Source organism: Seriola aureovittata, chromosome 21 (genome assembly GCF_021018895.1).
Source record: "Seriola aureovittata isolate HTS-2021-v1 ecotype China chromosome 21, ASM2101889v1, whole genome shotgun sequence".
In the NCBI taxonomy this organism is placed as follows: domain Eukaryota; kingdom Metazoa; phylum Chordata; class Actinopteri; order Carangiformes; family Carangidae; genus Seriola; species Seriola aureovittata.
The window spans coordinates 10,151,338-10,159,657 of NC_079384.1; positions in this window are offsets into that span (position 1 = coordinate 10,151,338).

The window sequence follows — 8,320 nt, forward strand, 5'->3', positions numbered from 1 at the left end:
TTCTAACAAATCATCATAACTTGTAACTGTACAAAACAAGTTTAGAAAGTGTGCACTTTAAAAAGGAACCGTTTGACATTTTGGAATATTCTATGGGAGATTAGAAGAGAAGCTTGATACCACCCTCATTTCTGACCGATAAATATACAGCTAATGCCAACAGCCAGCTAGCTTAGCTTGGTAGTTTCAAAAACCTACAAATAAGTCACACTGTTGCATTGGTTAACATGTTTCTTTGGTTACAAAAAAAAAATACCCACTCAAACATCAAATGGGATTTATTCACAGCTGAAAATAGTACCTCACAAATTCCCTATTCACTCCTGTTTGAGTAATGCTTGCTAAAAACCAATGCCCAGCTGTATTAGAATATTACAAAAAAAAAATTTTTTTTTTTTTTTTTTTTTTTTTTTTTTTTTAAATCAACATGCATGCATCATGACGTTTTTTTTAAAGATTTACATCTTCAGTAACATAAATGGGCTGGGAGCTGAAAGCCACAGACAGAATGGGGAAGTCAAAGTATTGAGAGACGGACGAGCACACAGTAAAAAATATACTGTGTATCACCAGCATTATTCTTTAAAAGGGATATCACAATTTGACATTTGACACTAATTTGACTACCAAGTCATTGTGACCATTTATTGAATGTATTAGCTATATTTTAAAACAAAAATAATGTTTAACGGCTAATTTTTTTGCTTGTTTGTTCAATATCCTTGTGCTTGTTTGTTTCAGTCAATGTCAAAACCATTACCTATTCATGGCATCTGGTTGTAGTACTATTACATTCGGGGGTGTGAATGACATTACTAGGTGTGTCATTTCTGAATAGTTAAAATGTAGTTGACTGAAGCCTTGAAACAAGAATAGTTGTCATTAAACCTATGATAAATATTATTGCTCGCCAAGTTTACTGTTCCCCTGCCATAAAGCCCTGAGGACTGGGAGATAGTGTTTTGAGACTCCCCCTCCCACAACTATAAAACCACAGCAGCTCTACTCAATCCAAATGTTCACCCTTGGCATAGATAAAAGAGAATACTGATAAAACGGTGCAATCACAGCGGCACTGCCTGGTAGGGATCACATCTAATTACTGCAACTTTGACCTCTCCAGCAACATTGTTTCACCACCTCGAAACTACAATGTGGATTTCTCCTTTTCCATTAACCAGGAGAGTAGCAGCAATTCCATTTCATTACTTTCTCTTTTTTTGTTGTGCCCAAATGTCAGGGTGTGGGTGTGCCCGAGTTTTCACAGTAAACACTCCATGGCATCAGTTACTTTGAGATGCTTCCCCTCACATCTTCTCCAGAGCAGTGCAGGGGCAAAGATAAGACATAATAATGCAGGTCCTTGATTGCACCCCGAAGCCAAAACCATAAGCTCTACACGACTGAAAAGATGGAAGACGCTGAAAACTTTTTAAATTCCTGGATGGATTAAGAAAACAGACTAGAGTAAATATGACAGAGTTGGAGAAGATGACCTTTGAGTGTACAGGCTGAGGACAATGGTACAGCTCTTGAAATGTGTAGACTGTACAGTAGGGCTGCAACTAATGAATGACTTAAACAATTAACTGACTGCAAAAAATGTTGACAAATAATCATTTGAGGACTGCTACACAGTAAGCAACCAGATTTGAAAAAGTATTCCAGGTGAAGGAATTAAGCCATTCATGGCGTTATTTAAGATTGATGTAGCCTATTCAGTCTTCATGGTACAACAAACCAATGACTTACCATTTGTTTCTGGCTACATCATATGGTGGGATTTTTATTGCTGCCATTTGCAACAAATGAGCTGGGGAAAATAGCAAAACTGTAATTGTTCTTATTATAACTGTTTGTTAATGGGAACTTAACGCAGGCCCACTAATTTCCTATTATTTTTTTCATTAACTAAGTTACCTAAGGTTCAGTTCAAGATGCTAAGAAATGTCTATTAAAATTGTTAGCTAAGCAAATTACCCACTGTAATTGTTACTGGCCCTATAAAAAGTTTGCTGTTAATATTGCACAACCTCCAAATGGCTGTAGCAGTTGCTAGGCAATGCACATGGTTATCCCAATAAAGTGGTTCTACATGTCTGCAAGCGATCCTCTGTCGAGATCAAATGGACAGTGTGTATGCTAGGACTCGCTGATGGACCATTGTTCTTGGCCTGTGATGGAAAAGGGGCTTCTAAACTTTTCAAAATTAAAGCCCTCGCTGAGGAACCTAGGTCTTTGTCTGAGTGATACAAAGCACAAAACTGTGGACTGTCGTGCCACTTAGCCAGTATTTCAGCACCACAGAGAGCGCCATTTCCACAAAGGGCAGCCTGGGGTGAGACAGAGTACGACACCAGCTGTTCTCAATCAAAGTAATGACTCTCCCCATGAGAATTTGCTCCTGCTTCCTTTTAAATTACTTAAGTCCATTCATTTTCAAACTCTGCAGGCTCTCCTTCTGGTCAGTGTAGCTGACCTCCTATTCACATGTTTCCTAAGATGGTGTCTTCTTGGTCTAGTCACCAACATCCACTTTGTCAAAAAAATACTCAGTTTTTTAACTGCATAATGGCATTTTAGCTTTCGTCTTCTCCTACTGCAAAAGGGTTCTGTCATAAAAATAACAATATTTTATTTATATTTTTGAAGAGTGAAATATATTTCATATATAAAGGAGTTACCTCTGAGACCTTGACATAGTGACTCTGCCCTTCATGGAAATGGGTGTTCAACCAGCTGGTGGCTAATTGTTACAGAAACATGATACTTTAAATTACTCCAGTTGAGCAAACTTTGTGTTTATAATAAGTGCCCTTCTCAAAGCCAAATTAGATACAGAGCCAGACACCAGCCACATGGCTCATCTCCTGGCTACGCAAATCAGGCAACAAGCAAAATATAGGCTACTGTTTAGTTAACTGAGATGGATAAATCTAAATCCAGCAATCCAGCTGTGCTGCTAGAGGCTTAAAAATGTCAGATATGGAGCAGGTGATTATTCTTAACTCAAACATATTCAGCTAAAGAAAAGAAAAGACATTGTTTGGAGCAGTCTCTTCTGAAATGTTATGCAGCAGTGATAAGCAGCAGATGACCATCAGTATACCGATAAAGCTTAAGAATGGCAGTGAGTGCAAATGAGTGCAGCGGCAACATAATCCATAGAACAGGAGCTCAGCACGTTAGATGTAATTATGATATCAGAAACAGTAAAGCAGCCTGTCATATAAGGACATTGATTTAAGTCCATGCTTAGCAGATAAAGCATGTGGAGAAATTGAGAAGATGACTACCTTGTGTGACTGTTTGCCATGAAGCCAGCAGGCCAACAGACAAACCAGGGTGGCCAGGCCACAACACTCATGCAATGCAATGCCATACAATCTTTCACCATCATGTAAATCAAAATAACAAAATGCACAAGCCAAACAACCAAAGAAGAATAGCTCAGTCACAAAGAATACCAAGCAAATACTGCACATAACAGTACATTACCATGTAGGTGCCAACATGAAAGAAGAATTTTGCAAACAGCAATTGCCAACACATCTGTAACTTGAAGAGCTGCCTCATGGCATAAACGGATAACCCCAGGTACACAAACACAAAGTGGAAAGAGCAAGACATCAAACTCATTGTACACGCACCCAGCAATGTCTTACCTTGCTGAAGAGAAGCAACGACCTTTGACATCTCAGCCGGGTGGTCCTGACTTCCGCAGTCCCAGGGAAGCCCACCGGACTTCCGCAGTCCCAGGAGAGCCCACCGCCTTCAATTTCAAAAGCAAGTTTGTGGCTAAGAGCTAACACGGAGTGCAACTAAAACTGCATTATTGATCCACAACGCCATCCAGAAGCGACGTAACTGTATTACTGGCAGGGAAAGTTAACATGCAATCATGCTACATGTCCAGCGGTAGCAATGGTAACTGCAAATTGCTAACAAAACAAAAGAGCGGGCCGTTTAAATAGCCCGCCTTGTTGCATGTGTGTTATTAACGTAATACCGCACGTACATTAAAGTTTTAAGATTAACTACCGACCGGTTGGTAAAAATATCCTCCTCAACCGAGAATATATGAAGAATTTCTGACTGTTAAGTTATCTTCAAGCTGGCGACAAGTGGCTCACACAGGTGTGGCGCAGGGCTAGTTATGAGGATAGTTCAATGCAAGTTAGGTAATCGCAATGAACGCAGACATTTAAACATAAGCTATGTGGCCAGCATAGTTCGTTATATCATCTTTACTTTGCTAACGAACTGCTATAAATATGTACCATGATGAAAAATCACAAATGTTAGCCTATATTTTTATTTGTCTCGTGTGACTCATGACTACATTCTTCATAAATTGACAACATGTCTTGAATGCAGCACACAGTACTGCTCAATTACTATGTGTTAAGGAACTTCTCAAAAATGTGGGAAATTTTAGCTTCACTACGTAGCGTAAACAAGTGATATTTTCTGCAGGGTATACAGGGTGCTATTAAGACAAAAAGAATTTAACAGTCGCCTAAATGTAAAAACAAATATAGGAACACATTTTGTAAACTTAACTTTTGTAACTTATTACATCTTAAATTTAATTCTTATGAACCACACCTTTTACTGAATCGACCGTCAGTTTCTTTCAAACTACACATCTAAACTGACTGTTAACATAAAAACTGGGTCTCTAAACTTGTCTCCATGAAAGTAAAGGAAGGAAGTAGAGTAGCAAGAACAGACCAGTTGTTAATGTGTCACTTAACTTTTTGAATAGCTTTGTATCAGCATGTGGCCAAAGTAGGCCTGTATTGGTCCTTAACGCCAAACCAGGCAAACACACCTGATATAATAATGGCTTTGCAACAGTACAGTGTATTGCACATATTAGACTACAATAGACTGTATCATATGTGTGACAATGAAGAAGATGCCTGAAGGATTCTGCTTTATTATTGAGGCAACATTATTGCAGTGACATAAACAAATAGGCAGCTTCTAAAGAAACATAATATTTGCTTCTAAAACTTTTGAGCAAAAATATGTTGATCCTTCAAAATGTGAAGTTCAGTAGTTGATGAGATGGCAGTGGCAGGCATGATCCACAATAAATGATATACAGCAAAGGACCTGACAGATTCCTTCAGTTCATTTCTTTTACACTCACTGTTACCATGTAAAGTGCACTGACATTAATAGCTCCTGAAGTTTAAGGCCTGGACAGTTTGATTTACAATGTGCACTGGAATCCAAATCCTTCCAGCAGGGAAAAAATCCAATAGGATTATATTGGATGGTTTGGCAGATTTGCCTTCTGACACACCCTCATAATTTATGACTGAAAGCGACAGATTAATCACCATCTTCTGGTATGATTGGAGATGAACCAAGACAACGGGAATAAAAAATCCATACCCTCACATCATAAGTGAATCAGGAGACTTGAGAGCCTTAATTTCTGCATGTGTTTGTGAACCATGATGCAGTCAATGCAACCTATCATGTTGTATCATGAATGACAATCAAACTGGTAATCCAGATCTATTTATGTAGTGCCATCTATCTAGCAGTTAAATTAGGTGCATTGTGACAACCTGTGAAAAAAAACAAGGTCAAGTCCCCTCTTTCTTTATTGAATTACTTTCAGGAACATTTTAAAATGTTTTCAGGGCATTAAGAAAGGAAACTCATATTTTTAAGAAGGACAGAACACAGACTGACATGGATGCACAACAATTTAACAAACAAGTGATTGAGAAAAGTGGTTGCACAACTGACTATTCCAACCTAAATGAAGGGAGCATTGCAAAATTGCTGTAACTGTTTGATTAAGTTTGTTATGTAACACTGACTTTAAGGTTTATGTCCTAAAAACACTGGTACTAAAGCCTCAAGTGTTATTGTGACAAAGACTGTGGTTTCTGCATGTACAATGTGGTGGAAGTCATAGCATCCTACTGTAACTGACCAAGCAGCTAAAATGAAAAAGGCATGTTCCATTGATGAATATCCTGATTATGATTATGATTAAATTGTAAACTGCCAAAAGCATAATAAGAAAACCCAATACAGTGTTACATAATCAATAAGTGGAATTAAAATAGCATTCAATAATTGCCAGACAGTTTGACCATCAGGGTTGGACCAGACTGGACATCAGTTCACCAGCAGTGACTCCGGTTCAGCACAGCCGTCACTCTGAATATTTTTAGCACATGCCTCTCAAGTGCTTAGCAGTGACCTCTGTTCGGCAAACTGTCATTTTGAAAAATAACAGCCAGTCACACCTTGGAAAAGCCAACAACCTGTTTGATGCAAAGGGCCTCAGATTCTAGTGGCTCCCTGGACAATTTCTCAGACACTGGGTTCACATGTAGCTATTAGTGGTTTACAGTGTATAAAACTCGAATGCTATTCACACTCTCTAAAAAAGGACGCGTTCAGAAAATGACATGCACATGCATTTAAAAGCAAACAACTTTAAAGCTTTACACTGTGTGTGTTGCATTGGATATCTGTAAGATCTTCAGCCAACAAAGTGGAGCTAAGCACTCTCACAACTGCTGGGAAACTCACTCCTCACTCTGAGAGGAGATCAATGAAACCCTGCTGAGTCACACTGTGGGGCCACCATCGGAATAACGTATTCCGCCTTTTCCAAAATTATTTATTTTTTTGCTGGAAGGAGAATGGATGGACTAGTAATGCATGATATGTTGGACATCTTATGATGCTGGAGGTCATCAAATGGACAGAGGACAACATGGGAAAGAAAAACATGAAGAAATAGTAACAGAAAATAGATTATATACATAGACAAACCTCAGAAAAAACATCATGCGAATTTGATGAGAAGGAGTCAGAGACACTACCACTTAAAACCAATGTTAGTGTTAATATTTACTGACAGTTTGGCAGCCAGTTTCCCTCATGTATTTAAAAAGTGTATGAGCTACATGTCAGCCTGGCAAAAAGCCTCACTCATGTTGTGAAGATTTTGCATCCATCTACATACAATTATAATCGAGGATTCTTCTTCTCTATCCTGAATATTTCAGTGTGATTTTCTCTAAACCATTCTCAATGCTTCTAGTGATTTCATTTGTACAATGTTTCACTTATTTAACATCCATTAGTTATTATGTGACTATACTGGCTGCGGCACAAAAGGCAAAAAATTGCAGTAGAGGACCTATTTTGAAAACATTTCATAGTGTTTGTTGTCAGTATCACTGAAACAGCGGGAGAGGATTTATGGGAGTCATACAGAAATCTTCACATGTTCAACTGACTGTCACAAACACCACAAAATTGCAAAGCACAATGATGGTTTAAGACCACCCGTCACCTCCAGAGCTGTCACCTCACTGTTAACGTGTGCTGGAGGTGCACATGGGGCACGTAGATTCTCTTTTAACAGACATGGGTTGAGTACAGGTCAAAAAGCGCTGTGTTCAAAGTGCATGCTTGGTATTGAAGAGAGTTAAAAGCAGCATGTTTTATTGACTATGGAGCATGAAATCCGAGAGAAAATGCTTGTCTATCTGGGACATAGTGTAAAATCTGAAATATGAAGAGAAAGTCATAAAGAACAAGTACATGTGCCCTTCACATTTAGGGGTACGAAATGGGTTTATCTTGACAGGTTTTCTTGCCATCAGCGGTATTATAATAACCTACATGGTGAGTACCCCTTCAGACTATTAATGGCTTTTCTCCACAGGTGCTTGCAGCTAATAAATATATTGTTGAGTATAAGTGAGGATTATCCAGAGTAGCCCTTTGGCAGGCTGCATCCCTTTTCTTTACATCTTTGTTCAAATGCAAACCATTAATGTGAAAGAGGGCGCACTTCAACAGCGTCCTGACAGGTCTCAATACAATGAAACCATTTTAATATCAGGCTGATGCTAAAGCTAATGCTAATTCTTATTTGTCACATGGTTAGCTTGAGATTAACCTTAACAGTGAAATTGAAATAAGTAAAATGATAGTTATCTTTTCGTTTGTTTTACTGTTGTTATTTAAATTTTAATATTGGCCCACTGTTATTATAAGTCAGTATAATGTCATTTTTGAGAAAATAAAGGCAAATGTAAAATATGTATTTATATAAAATATTAAAATATGTAATCTAAAAGTTAATTTGTTTGACTTTTGCTTCCTTTTTCACTATCAATTGCTTGTGTTTACTGTATGTGTTCAAAAAAAGAAACTTGCACGGACACAAAATACACCAAAATTCAAGTCTGGTTTTTGGTTTCTCTCTCAGTCACTTTCAGAGGGAATAATTATCTTTAGCTGAGGCAATCAACCACTGCTGAACAGT